Below are 19564 nucleotides of genomic sequence, written 5' to 3' on the forward strand. Positions count from 1 at the left end.
CCCTTATATAAGTGTCCTTGGGCATAAGGATGAGGAACTTTACTTCTTTAATAGACAAGATATTTTCTTCCAGAAAAAAGCATTTTATTGTTTTTGATTAAAAAATATATAACTTGCTTTTAAGATAAAGAGGTGGATGTCTATTTAAGGAAGCTAGATGGTACAGTGGATAGGATGCTGAGCTTGGAGCCAGTAAGATCTAAACTTAAATCCTGTCTCAGACATTTAACTAGTTGGGTGACCCTGAGCAAGTGACTTATCTTCTCTCAGCCGCAGTTTTCTTATCTGTAAAATGAGGATAAATATTAGTACCTACTTTACAAGTTGTTTTGGAGATCAAATGACATAACAGTTGTAAAGCATTTTGTAAACCTTATAAATTTGAGCTACTTTTAATTCTCAGATATTTCCACCTATCAATTTTTGTTATATGAAAACTGCAGTTTAGGGGCAGCTAGGTGGTGCAGTGAATAGAGCACTGGCCCTGGAGTCAGGAGGACCTGAGTTCAAATCCAACCTCAGACACTTAACACAAAAACTAGCCATGTGACCTTGGGCAAGTCACTTAACCCCAATTGCCCTCCAAAAAGGAAAAAAAAAGAAAACTGCAGTTTAGACTCCCACATACTTTATTTTTTTTGTTCTGCAATAATTAATAATCATTTATTAAGCACTAATAAATGCTTATAATACTATGCCAGCACTGTGTTAAAATGCAATGAAAGGTAAAAGAGATAATTTCCATTCTCAAGGAGCACACAATCTAATTGGGGAGACAACCTGTAAACAATTATGTACAAAAAAAAAGTACTATACAGGATAAACTATAAATAACCAACAGAGAGAAGGTGCTAGAATTAAGAGGGATCAGGAAAGCTTCTCTATAGAAGATGGCATTTTATCTGGGGCTTGAAGGAAGCCAGGAGGCAGAGAAGAGGAGGGAAAAAATTCCATGTGTTATCTGGTCAGTTCTTGCTCTGTTGGCAAAATTCCATCTTGAGAGATCAGCTAAATCCTCTAGTATTTGCTGATCAGTTTATTAGTTTACCTGGCATAGATCTTCCCCTTCTGTTATCAGTCCCTTGGTGTATAAATCTTTACTTTCCCCTTTTGCCCTCTGTTGAAGTTCCAGTTGTATCCATCCTGCCTTGTTCTATTTAAGATTTTTGGGAATATTAGTCATGATCCTTTGGTTTTAGTGTACCATGGGACTTATATGTGCTCCGAGCATAAAATATACCAGTTATTAAAATATCATTGTGTTGATAAGTATGATTGGCTGTTGTATCTATCAAAAAATCCCTGAATATTTTTGTATTCATTTTGAATTTAAAGCAGAGGAATTTATGTTTAATCCTAAGAGTCATAGGATAGGGTGCCATTTGAGTTGATAGAGTGGGAAGGAAAGGGAGAAGGGAACAATTTATTAATCAACTACTGTGTGCCAAGCACTGTACTAAATGTTTTACAAATATCATCTCATTTGGTCCTCACAACAACCCTGTGAAATCGATGCTGTTCTTATCCCCATTTTACAGTTGACTGAGAAAGACAAAGGTTATAACTTCCCAAGAGTTACACAGGTTGGATTTGAACTCAGGGCTTCCTGACACCAAACCTAGCACTTGGAGGAGCTCTGTGGAGCCACCTAGCTACCTTCAAGGAATACGACATGCTTAGACCTGTACTTTCAGGAAGACCACTTCCAGCAGTTGAGTTGTGGCAGGGAGACCAGCTAAAGAGCATTTCAATAGTCCAGGAATAGAGCTTATGCCAAGATGGTGGCAGTGCCAGTGGGGAGAAGGGGGTTGTATTCAAGAAATGTTATGAAGGTAAAGTCAGCAAGCCTTGGCAACAGATTGGCCCTAGGGATTTGAGAGAGAATGAGAGTTGAGGCTGACACTTAGGTTTCAAAGCAGGATAATGGGGATGATGGTGGTACCCTCAACTGTCATATGGAAGTCAGGAAGAAATTTTGGGGTTGAGTTCAGTTTTAGACACTATAGAGCTACCTGATTTTCTTTGTATTCTTCATATTAATCATTCCTTTAATAATCCATTGCTGTGCATGACCCCGCCCCCAACATATCGATGAGTAGGAATTTTATCCTAGGTTAAATTCCCTGTTGTGCATGACCCCATTCTTCCCTGTCCCTTCCCCCACCGATCTCCACCTTTACCTAGTCAGCCCACCTCCACAGAGGTCAGGGAGATTGGGCACTGGTGGGAATTTCAAGGTGTATACTGACCAATCACTGTTCTTGGCCTCTGCAAGTTTCTGCTTGTGTAATACCTAACTGTTGGCTGCGTGGTATCCCTTTAAAAGCTGACACATTGTCTGTGCAGACTCACTGTTTGATTTGGACCTGACCCCAAGGAAATGAGGAAAATAAAATCCATTTCCAAATTTTACTCTCGGGGGTCTCTTGTCTTGTTCCTTTCAGCACCACACCATCACATTCCCATACCACATTTTTTTTTAGTCATTCTCTTCCTGTTGGTTGCATTATTTGGTTTTACTTTTTTTTGCTGTCACAAATGGTGCTGGTATGAATATTTTCATATCGATGGAGCTTTACTTTCTCTAACCTTGGTAGGATGTAGATTTAAACATAAGATTCCTAGGTCAAAGAGTATAATTTTTATAACCTGTATAATTCTGTCTTTTTTTTTCTTCCAAAATGATGGGCTCACTTCACATCCCTATCAGCAATGTAGTAGCATGCCTGTTTCCCTACATTCTTGGCCAACACTGATTTTTCTCATCTTTTCTCATTTTAGTCATTTCAGTGGGTATGAAGTAGTGGAGATATTTTAATTTGCATTTTTCTAATTAGTAGCTATTTTGAACACATTTAAGGTGGTCATTGGTAGTTTGTGTTCATTTTTTTTCAAGAACTGTCTTTTCAATTAAATTCTAAGAAGCATTCACTAAGCAGCTGTTATGTGCGAGGCTCTATGCTAGGTATACAAAGACAAAAACAAAATCATCCCTGCCCTCGAGAAGCTAACATTCTTCTGGGGAGGAGGGAAATCAGGGTGGATGTGATAGACATGTACAAAGCACAATAGCAGTTCTGACAAGAAGAAACATAAATCTCTGAAGGTGTTGGGGACTGTATTTTTTCCAAGCCATTTTATCCAGGGATTAGGACAGAGGAAGTTTAAAAAGCTTTCTGGAAAATCCTCATTGGAGGCAGCTAGGTGGCACAGCCAGAAGGACCAGAGTTAAAATCTGACCTCAGAAACGTAATACTTTGTGACCTTGGATCAGTCACTTACCCCTAATTGCCCTGCCTTCGCCCCTCCAAAAAGAAAAAAAAATCCTCAGTGGATTGTAACTCCTTAGGAGCAGAGGTTGTCTTTGCCTTTCTCTGTATCCTCAGTCCTTGATAAACGGTGACTGGAAAGAGAGGCAAGTTCTGGAGCCGGTGGGGCTGCAGTAGCAGAGGGAGCAGGAAATGTAGAAGCCTGTCTGGAGCCTTTTCCAACCTTTTCCCTTCCCTTGCTCATAGCTGAAGCTTTGCTTATTAGGAGAATCCTAGGGCTTCTCAAGAGGGACAAAATTCATTTGAACTTGGGCGAAATTGGTTTTTCCACTTTGTGGAAACCTGAACAAGGCTACTCACTAAGGATTGTTTTGTTATTTATTGACTACCAATTATTTACTTTTTGCAACAATGATTCAATAAAAATTAGATAATTTTAGTGGTATCTGAGTTTGTGTTTTGATCTAGAAAGTGTGACTATAGGGGAGGAAACCAGGTAGGATTACATTAAGTTAAACTGACTAGGACCTGGGTTGCTATCCTAGCTTGGTAAGTCAACAAAATTTCTGAGAGCTCCAAACATGTTATAAATTATATTTGTAATTTTCATTTTTAAGGATTTGTTTTTAGCTTTGCAGAGAAGGAAAGCAGTGTTGCACTGGGACTCTCACCCTAATAGACTAACACCCTCACTCAGTTTGTTTTTAATAGAAAGGGGACGGAAGTAAAGACCTTAAGAGGTCGCACCCTGTCAGCCACAGTGACCTCTGGTGAGCAACACAAATAAGCAATAGAAACAATATTCAAAGCTGTGCAAAACAATTTAAAGAGGGAGAGAATGAGAATGTCAGGAAATGCCTTGTAGCAGGTAGTACCTGAGATGTGTTTTAAAGAAACTGGGATATAAGGATATTAGGCAGAGGTAAAGAGACAGTGCTTAAAAGGCAGCTGCTAATCTCAAGGACCTCACAGTCAACATGCAAACAAGATATAATGCGAGATAAATTTGAGATAACCCAACAGAGGGAAGACTTATGAAAAACGCTGGAAAGGTAGGTAAAAGCCTGGTTGAGGAGTGTTTTAAAATGTCAGACTTAGGTGTTTGTGTCTTATCCCAGAGGCAGTAGGGAGTCCACTAAAGATTTCTGAGTAGGAGGGTGATAAATAATCTTATCTGTGTTTTAGGGACATCACTTTACTACCTGTGCAGAGGATGAATTAAAGAGGGGAGAGACTGGAGTCAGGGAAGTAAAAAGTGATTGAGGCACAGAACTAGGGTAGAGATTATTGTTTTTATCCTTTTATGACTTATCTACCAGAGAATGTGACATTTTCTTATAGATTTTGGACATCAAAGATGTTGAATGCAGAAATTTTCCATATGAATCTTTTCTCGTTATTCTCAATGTTTTGGTTTTATTTAATGCAAAAGTTACTTAAATAAGCTAAATTGTCTATTTTGCCTTTGATAATTTTCTCTATATCATGCTTAGGTAAGAATCTCCTAAGAAATTTCCATTAAATACTTGGTTGCCTTCCCTTCAGTTCATATGTGGTTATTATTGATAATATGGTGATTTAAGACATATAGTTTTTTTCTGTTTGTTGTCATTAAAGCCCTATATTTTTGCTTCCACTTTGGCCAAAATCAGAATTGCTGAATTGCTAATTTATGAAATTATGAAATGAGGCAGACCAATATGGAAACGGGAAGTGTACTCAGGCACTGTTCAGAGGCAGTCAGTCCAAAAGTTGCCAGAAGGGCAGTTCCAGAACTTTCCCAAAACTTTTGTCAAAATACAATAGTGAGTCCTTAGCCTATTACCAGGAGTCCTTTGATTTACAGAATACTATGCTACTATGCTCATTTGCTTCTGGAATTTCAGTACCAACTCTGTTACCTAATCAGAAACTCTCAGTTTGAAATCTAGTACTAGCAAGCTCCCTTCCTTCACACTTTTTTTTCCCATTTCCCTTGATAGTCATGATTTTGTGTGTGTGTATGTGTGTGTGTGTATACACATTTATTTATTTATATATTTTACATATATAAAAATATATCTCACTATATATACATACATATATACCAGTAAATCAAACAACACTTTAATAAAACATGGAGTCCAGGAGCAAACAGCATGTTATATAGAGACCAATGGTGAAAATGGGGTAAACAGGCAGATGGTATGGGAACAGAAAATTAGGGAATAGAAGAAGTATGGGAAAGAGGATGAGGAGAGAAAGAGGCAGTGATAATTACTCACTTAATCATGAATTAGACTTGGGAGCACTTGGCAGCATGGACCCAATGGAGATGGAAGAATGCTAGGGGGTGGGGGTTTAAGGTCTCATTTTTATTGGATTTTTTTGTGGGGGAAACAAGATTAACTCTTCTCCTTGCCACTTTGAGGTTAGTTCATTAACATATTCAAATCATCTCAAAATTATCTGAAAACTTTAAAGTTATGACATGTTAAAGTTATAACATATGTCACCTCAAAGCTATTAGTAATATTTGGTGTTCTGCTGGTCTTAACTGCAGATGTCTGAAACTTAGCTGAGATTTAGATATCACAGAACCAAAAGGCTCTGACAGAAAATCCTAGAAGGCTATCCCTGATTCAGCATATATTACCAGGATATGGTTTTTGGTTCATAAATGATAGTTTGTAAATTATGCTCCTTTGATCCTTGGGACAGTTTGTATGTGACTTCTAGGTTCCCTTTTGCAATATTATTTCCTGCTATTGCTAATTTATATGGGCTACTTATAATCTTACTATTCTGTTTAGAAGTGGATTGGGGTGGTCAGGAGGACCAGAACAAGATACAATTTTTTTTTGAGTGTGAGTGAACTTTTATTGAGACAGGGAAATTGTCAAATGAAACAGCAGCAAGTGAAGAGTAAGAAAATTTCTTGCTGTCACAGGACTTATTTTACAGTAGGCGTATTTCAGTCTGTGATCCCTAACTCTAAAACGGCAAACTTGTTTCAATTTGACCCAATACTTCTAGATTCCTCCTTAAAAGGAGCATATAAGAGCATGGGAAAGTTGTTTGGATGCTATCTAAAGTCCTTGAGTTGCATTTAACTACATTTCACGTCACTTGCAAAACTGGTTCAGATCTTTAAATACCAGATGCACTTTAGTCCTCTACATAAGCGTTTGGAAGTTACTTATGTTTATATGATGAATATATATGATTTATATATAATGAAGCCATTAATACTTTTCTACAGCGGTAACTGCACACTAGGAAGGCCAGGACAAACACAAGTCAAAGGAATGGAGTCTTCCCAAAGCTTCAGTGTGAAAAGACTATGAACAAATGATTTCATACACATGGCTGGGTTCTCTTTGCTATAGGAAATCCAAGTGGAGCTATAAGGAATGGGGACGTGAGAGAGAAAGGAAGATGACAACCTGTTTGAATTTCAATCTTCTGCACCTTCTGTAGCATCACATTCTTCTGCTGCATTGTCTGATGTCGGTAATGTTAGGTTGTCTCTAAGCAGCTGCATGGTAAGAGTACTGTCTCTGTAGGAGTCTTCGTTCAGTGGTATGCAGTTCTGCCTCATCCAAAGCTGTTTTAGCCAATGTACAGGCAAGCTCTGGGTTTTTAAGGATCTCCTAGTAAAATACAGAATAATTAAGAGCTAAGCCCAAGCGAATTGGATATGTAGGTTGCACCTCTTTCTGGCTGAAGTGAGATGCTTCTTGATAAGCTCCTTGTTTGTTTTTAGTCACCTTCAATGAGGTATGGGAAGTAGTCTCCCTTCATTTTCAGACAGAAGTCCTTGTTCTCTGGATTAGTTGAATTGGCTGTTAAAAACTTATCCAGCAATTCCAGTACAGGTGGTGCAAATGGATCTTAGTTCACACTTCACTTTCTCCTGGTAGACCTTGACCAGCTTCAACTTCTTGTCAGTGATGTCAGTTTTCTGCTCAATGCTGGAAATGATCCTCCAGGTTGACCTCCCTGCCCCCCAGGACGTTCTTGTAGGCAGGTTGTGCTCCTCATTGGAGAGCTGAGCCCCCTGTTCAGTCACTGCCTTCATGCAAGTGGCCACGTCATCATCATAATGCTCAGCTTGCTTGGCCAGTTTGGCCTTCTGGATTATCTCCAACTTCTCCATAGCGGAGAGGTTTCCCTCCAGTGGGAGTGGGGACTCGGGGGAGAGTCCCCTTGGAGCATCAAGGGTGGGGGCAGAAGAGAATCAACCAAAATCAGGAAGAATCCTCGAAAGCCTTCAACTTCACTGCCACTGATTGCCCCCACTTTGGTCTGCTTTAGGCTTTGGTGAAGGTGCCGCAAGATACAATTTTTAATACAATTGCTACTCGGGACTTTTTTTAGTCAGCTGAAGTATAATATATTTTATAGTCTTTCAACTGGAATCTGTATGGGTCCTTAAGTTTTAGGTGTATTTCCTATGGGCAATATTGTATATAAAGAAAAAAACCATTATCACACTCTATTCTGTTTTCATAGTAAATTTAGCCAATTTGTGTATTTTTCTTTTAAACTAGACCTGTGATTTTAATGGTGTAGGGATTTCTTCCTGACAGACTTCTTAAACCAATGCAGATTAGCCAATCTTTGACATTTATAGCTATAGGGAATTGCCTACAACACTCAGAGTTTCTCATTCATTCATTGTTTTCAAGATGTTTTAGTTGAATTTCTTCTATGTAGTTAGTTTTTATGTCAAAGGCATAAGCTAAATCTAACTTTCTCCTTAGGAATGTCTAGAAGGAAGACAAGAAAAAGCAACTTAGGGAATGTGTAGTCTCATCTCTTTTTGGTATAATGGATTTAGAGAACCCTAGAGATGCAACCAAAAACTTAATTGAAATAGTAACTTCAGTAATGTTAAAATAAACCTAGCATATGAAATAAATCCACAAAATCATCAGTCTTTTAAAAAATTACCCAAAAAAACCTATCAGGGAAGAGGCAGAAAAAGAAAAATTCTGTTCAAAATAGCTGCAGACTGTATACAATATCTGGGAGCCCCACTATCAAGATATATATGTGAATTATATATAAATAAAGCCCCAAAACACCTTATAGAAATAATTAGAGAACTAGATAATTAGAGAAATAGTAATTGCTCATGGTAATTGTTCACTATAACAAAATTCAAACAACTACTTAATTTTTACTGATTTTCTGTCATACCTATCGAAGTACCAAATAGAACTAGGCAAAATAACAATTCGTCTCATGACTATCAAGGGAAATGGGGGTGGGGGGGACATGTGAAGGATACTAGTACTAGATTTCAAACTGAGAGTTTCTGATTCGGTAACAGAGTTGGTACTGAAATTCCAGAAGCAAATGAACATAGTAGCATAGTATTCTGTAAATCAAAGGACTCCTGGTAATAGGCTAAGGACTCACTATTGTATTATGACAAAAGCTTTTGGGAAAGTTCTGAAACTGCCCTTCTGGCCACTTTTGGACTGACTACCTCTGGACGGGGCCTTAGTCACTAAAGAACATGACAGTTCTATTTCTTCTGAGTTCTGGAAGAAAGGACACTCTCTCAGGATGGCTTTGGAAGATAAAAACTTTCCACTTCAGCTGCAATTAAATCTCTCTGAAGAAGAATGTGAGGGAGGAGAACTGCAGAGAGAGGGGCTGGAGCGCTGTGACAGCAGATGGAGGAGGCTGCCAGGGGACTGATTCTCTGAGGCCTGTTGCAAGTCTTTTCTTTTCTCCAGTAAGAAACTCAGCTTATTGAGCAAATCCAGCAGGAGTCACTTGTTGGCAACTCCGAAAAATGTTGGTATGAAGGCAGTTGTTCCACTTGGTTTTTTCTCTTCTATTGTTAGTGCTGCATGATATAAGCTTCATGGTTCATTACTAAGACTTGTCTATTTACAATTTTGCCTACTGGATATTTGCATTTTTAAAAAATGATTTACTACAAAGTCAACAGGAGCAAAGCCAAGATGGCAGAGTAGAAGCAGGGCCTCCCCGCTGCTCCAGCTCCCACCTTCCCCAATCCATGTAAAAGGGGACTCTAAACAAACTTTGGAGCTGCAGAACCCACAAAATGACACAGAGAAGCTAACCTCCCGCTGAGGACAGCCCAGCAGGCCGGCAGGAATCAGCCAGCCCAGCACTCTGGGAGCCGAGCCCAGCCCCACACTGAGGCTTTAGCTCCAGGGCGGGCCTAACCAGCCGCCAGCCTGAGGGACCCCAGATCAGCAGCAGCTGTGGCCATTTCCAGATTTATCAACACATAGATGTGAAGGACAAAGTGAGAGGTCAGTGCAGTCTGGACTTTGGGACCCAGTAAGAGGGAGTGCATGGCTTTTGCCCCCGGGGCAAGAAGTTGCTGAGACTCTGGCACAGACAGCCAGCACCACATGGCAGCTTCAGCTCCTGGTCTGCAGAGTGTAGGGGGACCAAGCACCAGTCTGAGGGGTAATGACTCTTGCTTTAACCTGCTTGGATCTGGATTGCAGTCTAGGGTGGAGGTCCTGGGGTGTGTGTCCAGCTTGCCAGAGCCTGTGGAGGCCTCAGAGAGGGCACCCAACTAATACCTTCGGCAGCTGAGAAAACCCCAGCATTTGGGACAAAAGCTCCCCTGTCGGGTAGCAGAGTCCTTCTGTGGCAAAAAGCCCAAAAGTCAAGTAACTGAGTGGTGACATGAGCAGGCAAAAGAAATAAAGCAAACAGAAGATTCCAACATCAGACTCCTATTTTGGGGACAAAAAGGAACAAAGCATGGAACAGGAGGAAGACAGTGAAGTCAGAACTCCTGTATCAAAAGCTTCAAAGGAAAATATGAGCTGGTTACAGGCCATTGAGGACCTTAAGAAGCAGATAAGAGAAGTGGAGGAAAAATTGGGAAGAGAAATGAGAACGATGCAAGAAAATAATGAAATGAGAGTCAACAGCCTGACTGAAGAAAATCACACCTTAAAAAACAGACTGACTCAAATGGCAAAAGAGGCTCAAAAAGGAGAAGAATGCCTTAAAAAGCCAAATTTGCCAGATGGAAAAAGAATCTCAAAAGCTCAATGAGGACAATCATTGCTTCAGAATTAGATTAGAGCAAATGGAAGCTAATGACTTTATGAGAAATCAAGATGCTGTTAAACAGATCCAGTCAAATGAAAGAATAGAAGGCAATGTGAAATATGTCATGGGAAAAACCACTGACCTGGAAAACAGATCCAGGAGAGATCATTTAAAAATTATTGGACTACCTGAAAGCCATGATCAAAAAAAGAACCTAGAAATCATCCTTCAGGAAGTTCTCAAAGAAAACTGCCCTGATGTTTTAGAACCAGAGGGAAAAATAGAGGTTGAAAGAATCCACCTATCACCTCCTGAAAAAGATCCCCAAAAGAAAACTCCTAGGAATATTATAGCCAGGTTCTGGAATTCTGAGATCAAGGAGAGAATATTACAAGCAGCCAGGAAGAAACAATTTGAATATTGTGGAAACACAATCAGGATAACCCAGGATCTGGCAGCTTCTACACTGAGGGATCGAAGGGCTTGGAATATGATATTCCAGAGGTCAAAGGAGCTGGGATTAAAACCAAGAATCACCTACCGAGCAAAACTGAGTATCGTGTTTCAGGGGACAAGGGAGGTGGGTGACAAGGGAGGAAGGGAATGAATCTGGAATTCAAAGTTTTAAAATCAAATACTCAAATACATACATACATACATACATACATATATATATATATATATACTATTATTAATGCTATTTTACATGTAATTGGGAAATGAGATATACAGGCATTGGGGCATAGAGATCCACTGGAAAAGTCGAAAAGGGTATGGGAGAAAATATGGGAGAGAGCAGATTGGAGGAGGGGATATCCTGTGGGACTGCTATTATGGGGCGGTGGGTAGGGGAAAAACGGGGAGAAAATTTGTAACTCAAAATCTGGCAGAAATGAATGATGTAAATCAGAAGTTAATAAAGCATTTGAAAAAAAATTTTTTTAAATGATTTACTAGGTAAAGATAAGATAATTTTAAGTGTATCTTGAGTTTGCGTTTTATTATAGAGAATATAATCAAGGGGGAAATCTGTAGATAATTACACCAAATTCAATTCCTCCCAGTTTGGCAATCAGTAGATTGCCTGGAAGCTTAGAGCATTTTATGATTTTTTTTTCTTTGTAATCTGTATTTTTTTTTTTTTTAGCTTTTTAGCCCTTTGGAAGCCACATTGGACCTGGTTGCCTTTTTTCCAGACTAAAACTCTTAGATCTAATCTCATCATCTCCAAGCAGATAGGTGTTTTGTAGTTTAGATTTCTGCATCTCTTGAGGCAAGAGAAAGGAAGGAGGAGTAGAAACATATTGAGAAGTTCTTATCCTGAGCTAACTCCAGTGCGTGGAGCAAAGTGTAGACAATTTAAAGGGTTATATGTGTAAAAAATGTTCCTTATTCAAACTGCCTTTTGCAATGACCTTTGCTGGGTGTTAGCTAGAAAGCAATCTTGTAGAAATTAAATTTAGATCAACATATATACCATAATAACCTTCAAAAAAATACATGACCTAGATATAAAAGATCATGCCATCAATATGGAAGCACAGAGAAGGCTTTCACAACTATGGATGATGGAAGAATTCTTGACCAAACAAGAAATAGAGAAGATTACAGGAGATACAAGGAAAAAATTGAAAACTTTTTCCCAAAATTCAGTGGAGAAGGGAAACTGTTAACTGGAGAATATGACTTTCCAGCAAATTTCTCTGAAAGTCTTTATGTCCAAACTATACATAAAAATGATAGAAACATATGAAAAAGAACCATTCTCCAACAGGTAAATGGTTAAACAATATGAACAGGCTTTCTTGAAGAAAGGTAAGCTATTAACATGTGAAAAAATATTTCATATGAAAAAATGTTTCAAATCACTAATAATACAAGAAATGAAAGCTAAAATGAAAGTAAAAACAACTCTGAGGATTTATCAACAGATTGGCAAAGGTGACAGAAAAGGACAATGAAGATTTTGGGAGAGGCTTTAGGAGAATAGGCCCACTAATGCAATGTTGGTGCTGTGAAATGGTTGAACAATTCTGTGAAGCAATTTAAACCTTTACCTAGATGTGGAGTGGAGCCAAGGTAGCAGATTAGAGGCTGCAACCCAGTTGAACTCTCAACATTTCCCTCCAAACAATTTTAAAATAATGCCTCAAACAGCATGCAATCTGATATAGGCTCCACGCATACGTTCACATTAAACATATTTTCACATTAGACATATTGTAAAGAAGAATGAACCATGGGAAAGAAGAAACAAAAAAAGAGAGAGAGCAAATAGTCTGCTTTGATCTGCATTCAGACTCCTTAGTTCTTTTTCTCGATGTGGATACATTTTCCGTCATGAGTCTTTTGGAGTTGTCTTAGATCCTTGCACTAGCCTCCCTCTTTAAGGTGGCACTGACTAGAGCAGTGAGCCTGGATTCAGGAAGACCTGAGTTCAAATCTAACCTTGGAGGTAGACTAACTGTGTGACTTTGGGCAAGTCACCTAAACTCTGTTTACCTGAGTTTCCGGAACTGTAAAATGGAAATAACATCTACTTCCCAGAGTCCTTGTGACAGGCAACTGAGATAACATTTGTACAGTGTTTAGCACAGTGTAACTTATAGTTACTTATAGTAACTTATTTAGCTTATAGTTGTCATTTTTCCTTCATTTTTGAAGAGGACCAGTGACATCATAGGGTGATGACTTGACTCACGCATGAACTGTATTTAAGTGAGGCAGAGTTGCACAAAGTTGTCTGACCAAGCTCTAAGCGCTCCATAGTGTTTGCTTTAGCTGCCTTCATGGCCATTGGAACAAATTGTCCATATGCTTATTCCCTTCCCTTTTCCTTCCTCTCTCCCTTACCTAACCTCAATCCTGGCATGTTTCCCTGTTGAATTTCATATATATCCACATCAGATTCTGGGAGTGTAGAATGTGTGTGTGTGTGTGTGTGTGTGTGCGCATGTGCATTAAACCCTCTCTTGGTTCAGATAAAATGTTCAGCTGATACCTGCTTCTCTCATCTCTTCCAGGATCAAAGGGTATGCATAGTCGGTAACTTTCTGCATGCAGTTCCAAATTACCAGACCAATTTATAGCTTCACCGATAGTGTACTAGTATACCTGTTTTCCTACAGCCCCCCTCCAACATTTTTCATTTTCCTATTGTAATTTTTGCTGCTCTACTAGGCGTAAGTTATAACCTGAAAGTTGTTTTAATTTTTATATCTCTAATTATTGGCAACGCAGAACTTTTTTTTTTTTAAGAAACCAATATTTTCTATTAGCATTTTTCCAACACTATTAGAGCATCTGGGTTTTAAGACCTTCCTGTGGTAGTTCCTACCCACTCAGTGGCCTGAGCAGTAGGAGCCACAGACCAGTCCTCACTGGCCGGCTGAGCACTCCAATCTTCAGTGGGGAACTGCTGAATGGGCACAGATGGCACCTGTAGTCCCTGGGACCAGTCAGCCACCTTCGGTTGAGTAGCAGTGAATTCTGGGGCGGGTGCAGTCCACTCACCCTGAAGCTCCTCCTTTGTCACTGCCTTCCCAGCTGCGGTCTGCTCTTCCTTTTCAATCTCCTCTGGATCCCTGTAGAAGTAGAGATCAGGCATAACCTCCCAGGGGTGTTCCCGGGAGATGGTGCCATGCACATGTAGGACGTCACGGCCAGCATCGACCACATCAGACCCACGGCGTGAGCTCCCTTGTTGTTCCATGGAATGGAAATGTCCACATAGCGAAGTGGGGATGGTTGGAAGGTTCACATATTATGCTTCAGTCAGAGACTGGCGATCTGCCCGAGGTTCAGTGACCACCAAGAGGCGGGGCTCCCTGAAAGCTGCCTGGATCTGGTTAGTGAAGGTGCCTGGTGTGAAATGTCCAGCAATAGGTGTGGCGCCAGTGGCAGCAGCAAATTTCAGAACAGTTCCCCGGCCAGCGTTCCTGGATGAGATGACACTAACAACGGCTGGGTTTTCAAAAGCAACAATGGCACGAGCTGCCAGCAGAAGATTTTGCCAAGTTCTCTTCAAGTTAATAATGTACATGCCGGCACTCTTTCTTTTGTAGATATATTGTTCCATCTGGAAGTCCAAATTGGTGCCACCCAAATGGGTTCCTGCAGCCAGGAACTTGAGGACATCCTCCTCCTTCATGGGCAGGACATCTAGGGCTCCGGACATTGTGAAAGTTTCCCTTTAAAGTTATGACCAGAAACTGAGAACAACGCCATATGGAACCCTCTTCGGGGCAGCGCGGAAAAAAGAACGTAGAACATTTTTATATGATTGTTAGTAGCTTGAGTTTTATTCATGTCTTTTGACTATCCACTGGGGAATGTTTTTTAGTTTTATAAAGTTGAATCATTTCTTCATATATCTTGGAAATGCAACCTTTATCACAGAAAATTATTGTAAAGATTTCCCCCCAGATACCTGTTTCCCTTCTGATTTTTACTACACTAAATTATTTGTGCAAAACTTTACTTTTATATAATCAAATTTGTCCATTTTATCTTGTTTGATCTTATAATTTGTTTAGCCATGAACTCTTTCCCTCTTTATTCCCTAACGTGTTTATTTTATTTAAATTTTTTAAAAAATATTTTTGGAGGATAACTCTGAGGTACCACATCTCACCAGTCAGATTGGCTAAGATGACAAAACAGGAAAATGACAAATGCTGGAGAGGATGTGGGCAAATTGGACCACTAAAATGCATTGCTGATGGAGTTGTGAACTGATCCAGCCTTTCTGGAGAGCAATCTGGAATTATGCCCAAAGGTCTATAAATACTTTCATATCCTTTGACCCAGCAATACCACTCCTAGGGTTATAGCCCAAAGAGATCATAGAAGTGAGAAGAAGACCCATATGTACAAAAATGTTTATAGCAGCTCTTTTTGTGGTGGCAAAGAATTGGAAATTAAGGGGGTGCCCATCAATTGGGGAATGGCTGAACAAGTTGTGGTGTATGCATGTTATGGAATACTATTGTGCTATAAGAAATGAGGAGCAGACGGTCTTCATATTTACCTGGAGAAGCTTATACAAACTGCTGGCTGTGTGAGAAGAGTAGAACCAAGAGAAATTTGTACACAATTACAGACACAATGTATGTGTGATGACCAGCTTTGATAGACTGGACTCTTCTCAGCAATGCAGTGATATAAGTCAATCCCAATAGACTCATGATGGAGAGAAATATGTGCATCCAGAGAAAGAACTAGAAAGAACTGAGTTTATATCCAGGTGGAAGCAAAATGCCTGATCTTTTTCCTTCAGTTGTTTGGTTTTATGTCCTCTTTATCATTTTTCATTCCATCTGATACAATCCATCTTTATAATTTGACTAATGTATAATGTGAAAGTATTTACAGATCCTATACTTGACTATATGCCGCCATGGGGGGGGAGGAAGGGAACAAAATGTGAAACTCAAGGAATTGTGGAATTGAATCCTGTAAACTAAAAGGAAATAAATTAATTAAAAAATAAAAAAAATATATTAAAAAAAAACATTTTTGGAGGGAGAAGGCAAGGCGATTGGGGTTGTGACTTGCCCAAGGTCACACAGCAGTGTGTTAAGTGTCTGAGGCTGAATTTGAATTCAGGTCCTCCTAACTCCAGGGTCAGTGCTCTATTCACTGCATCATCTAATTGCCCCTTATTTTATTTTTTTAAAATAAATTTTTATTGATGATTTTTCTTTCTGACATCCCCATAGTATCACATATACCTCTCCCCCACCCTCTCCAAGAACCATCCCATATGACAAATAGTATTACTTTGTAGAGGAGGAAAAAAAAAACACAACTGATCAATGCATTGAGAAAGTCTGAAAACGTTGCAATGTGTAATGTGCAATGCCTATGGACTTCCCACATCCACGAGGGTATAGATTGGAGCTATCTTCTTATATTTCTTCATTTGAGTCACAATTTATCTTTATAATTTTGCTAGATTTACTTTTGATTTTTTTGACATGTAATTTTTCTTTCCTTTTATGCTGTTGTAATTACTATGTATAATGTTTTCTCGGCTATACTTCATTTGTTCATTTGGATCTTTCATCAATTAATTTGGATCTTTCCATGTTTCTCTATATTCATCACACACATAATTTCTTTCATCATAGCAGTATTCAATTATTTTCACATCCTACAATTTGTTTAGGCATTTCCCAATTGATAGGCATCTACTTTGTGTCCAATTCTTAGCTATCATATTTCTAAGTATATGGGGATTTCGTTTTTTCTTGGGGTATAAGCCTAGTAATGGAATCTCTGGTTCAAATGGTGTAGATGTTTAAGTCACTTAATTTGCATAATTCCAAATTGCTTTCCTAAATGGTTGTACCATTTCACAGCTCCACCAGCAATCCATTAGTGTGCCTATTTTCTTACAACCCCTCCACCACTGACTGTTGATATTGACTCTATTTCTTATTTGGTGAAGAATATAGCTTTTACCCATAGCTGTGAGAGGCACATGACCTGTTTTTCTTCTATTTTAAAAATAGAATAATCTTTAATATTAAGGTCACATATCCATGTAGAATGTATTGTGGAATGTGTTGTAAGGTGTTGGTCTAAGCCTAATTTCTGCCACATTGAGTTCTAATGTTTCTGAATGAGTTCTGTTTCTGAATCTCCCTTCTCTAGCCTGCTGTGTTTCTCTATTCATTCTCTCTCTCTTCCTCTCCCTCCCACCCCCTGTACCAGATGGTTTTGATGACTTGTTTGAGGTTGGAAGTGTTAGTCTGTCTTTATGCTTTCTTTTCACCATTTTCCTTGATATTCTAGATCTTTTGCTTTGACAAATGAATTTTGTTATTATATTTATCAAAAGTATCCTCTTGGTAATCTGGTTGGTATAACATTAAAAGTGTAAGCTAATTTAGGTATTTTTTGTAATTTTTGACACTTTTATTGTGATGACCTTGGCCTAGCCATGAGCACTGAACGTTCTTCCAGCTGTGTAAGTGGTCTTTAATTCTTTAAGGAGTGCTTTGTAATTGAATCTATGTAAGTCTTTTGTGTGCTTTGGAAGGTTGGTCCCCAGATATTTCATTCATTTTGTAGTCATTTGGAATGAGATTTCCCCCTTGCTTCTTGTGTTTTGTTATTAATATATAGAAATGCTGCTAATTTGTGAGCATTTATTTTGTAGCCTGCAACTTTGCTAAAATTGTTTCATTTAATATCTCTGCTGATTCCCTGGGGTTTTCCAAGTAAACCATGATCATCAAACAGGGATAGTTTTATCTCTTTATCTATCTTTATTTCATTCTTTTCTCATTGCTATTACTGGTATTTTCAGAACTATATTAAAAATAGTGGGGAGAAATGACAACCCTTGCTTCATATTTAATTAGGATGGCATTGAATAAATAGATTATTTAGGTAAAATTGTCATTTTAATATTGGTTTTACCTACCCATGAACAATAAATATTAATTCAGTTATTTAGATCTGACTTTATTTGTATAAAAAGTGTTTTATGTTTATGTTAATATAGTTCCTCTTTTCACAGGGATATTCTCAGGTATTTTATACTATCTAGTTATTTTAAATGATCTAAAACAATATAGAAGAATATTGCTGATGCATAGTGTAGTTCCCTATTTTCCTCTTCTGATTAAATCTATTTTAACATTAACTTTTTCTGAGATCATGATTACTACCCCAGCTTTTTTTTGCATAATAAATTCTCCTCCTGTCTTTTATTTGATCTTTGTGTGTTCTCATTTCTATAGTGTTTTCTGAGAGCAATATATTATTGAATTCAAGTTATTAACCTGCTGTACATTTCTGTTTTATGGGTAAATTCATCCCATTTACACTCTACACTAGAATTACTTGTGTATTTTCCTCCTTCCTATTTTTCTCACCATCCTTCCCACCCTATTTGCCCTATTACTCCTCACTCCTCTGCAACCTTGCTTTCCTATTCCTTAACCTATCCATCCCTCCAAGAGCCCCTCCCTTATCTTCTCCCCCAACCTTATTGCCCTGCTCTCATTTCTTTCTGAATTTAGAAGACTTTTATACCCTTCTAGATATATATGTTATTCCCCCTTCCCCCCCACCCTTACTAGTTTCTTCTCTATCAATTTTTCTGTTTATGGCTCATGTGTATAAGATAATTGCTCCTTTTTATCTCTCTCTACACAGTTGTATTTTTTTTAGAATCACCCCATCATACTCAGTTCAGCCCAAGCCTTTTTTCAAGCTACCCAAATAATAAGTACTTATAAGAGCACTGATAATATTTCCACATATAAGAAGTAAACAATGTGACCTTATTGAGTCCCTCATAATTGTTTTTTATGTTTACCTTATATTTCTCCTAGATGTTATATGTTGAATTTCCCCTTAAGTTCTGCTGTTTTTGTCACAAATACCCGAAAGTCTTTCCGTTTGTTAAATGTCAAATTTTTTTTCAGGATCATACTTAACTTTAATGGGTAAGTTGCCCTTTGTCATAAGCTCAGCTCTTTTGCTCTATGAAATATAGTATTCTAAGACCTAGTAGTAGTATAGTAGCAATTAAGTCTCATGTAATCTTTATTGTAGCTCCATGATATTTAAATTTTTTTTTTCTTCTTGCTTTAAATATTTTCTCCTTAATCTGGGGCTTTGAAACTTGCTATGATATTCCTGTTAAGTTTTCCTCCTGGAATCTCTTTCAGGTGGTCATTGGTGGATTTTTTCCTATTTATTCCTTTTTTTATTGTAATTTTCAGGTAGTCCAACTATTCTTATTTCTCCTCAATCAGTTTTCCAGATCAATTGCTTTTCTGATGAGATTTTTCACACTCTTCTATTTTTTCATTCTTTTCATTTTGTTTTGTTATTTCTTGGTGTCTTAGAATGTCATTAGTTTCCCCTTGTCGATTAACTAGTTTTCAAGGAATTATTTTCTTTTTTGAGTTTTTGATTCTCTATTTCAAGTTGGTTAACTTTATTTTCATAATTTTCTTGGATTGATCTTATTTTTCTATTTTTTTCCTCGATTTCTCTTATTTGATTTTTAAAGTCCTTTTTAAGTTCTTCCATGAACTTGTTTTGTACTTGGGACCATTTGACATTTCTCATGAAAAAGGAGTGTTTTTTTTTTTAGCTCCATTATCTTCCTCTGAATATGAACCCAGATCTTCTCTATCCCCATAGTAGGTATCTATGCTTGGATTCTTTCTCCTTTGCTTACTCATTTTTAAATGTTTTATTTTGTTTTTAGTGGCTGTTAGTGTAATCAAGTT

General features: G+C 38.2%; 1 long non-coding RNA gene and 1 pseudogene across 1 annotated transcript in view; one reads left to right on the top strand and one right to left on the bottom strand.

The window, feature by feature from the left end:
• The window catches only part of LOC138159853 (uncharacterized), a 29627-nt gene extending 14812 nt beyond the window's left edge, over positions 1 to 14815 (top strand). Inside the window, exon 3 of the long non-coding RNA XR_011167992.1 lies at positions 14372 to 14815. This is a non-coding gene — a long non-coding RNA (uncharacterized lncRNA). The remainder of the gene's footprint in view (positions 1 to 14371) is intronic.
• LOC138159831 (14-3-3 protein theta pseudogene) lies at positions 6514 to 7987 on the bottom strand (annotated as a pseudogene).
• Positions 14816 to 19564: the final 4749 nt, after the last annotated feature.

Source organism: Petaurus breviceps, unplaced genomic scaffold, assembly GCF_028583685.1.
Source record: "Petaurus breviceps papuanus isolate PSGF00001 unplaced genomic scaffold, PetGlider_PUasm1.0 118, whole genome shotgun sequence".
Taxonomy (NCBI): Eukaryota; Metazoa; Chordata; class Mammalia; order Diprotodontia; family Petauridae; genus Petaurus; species Petaurus breviceps.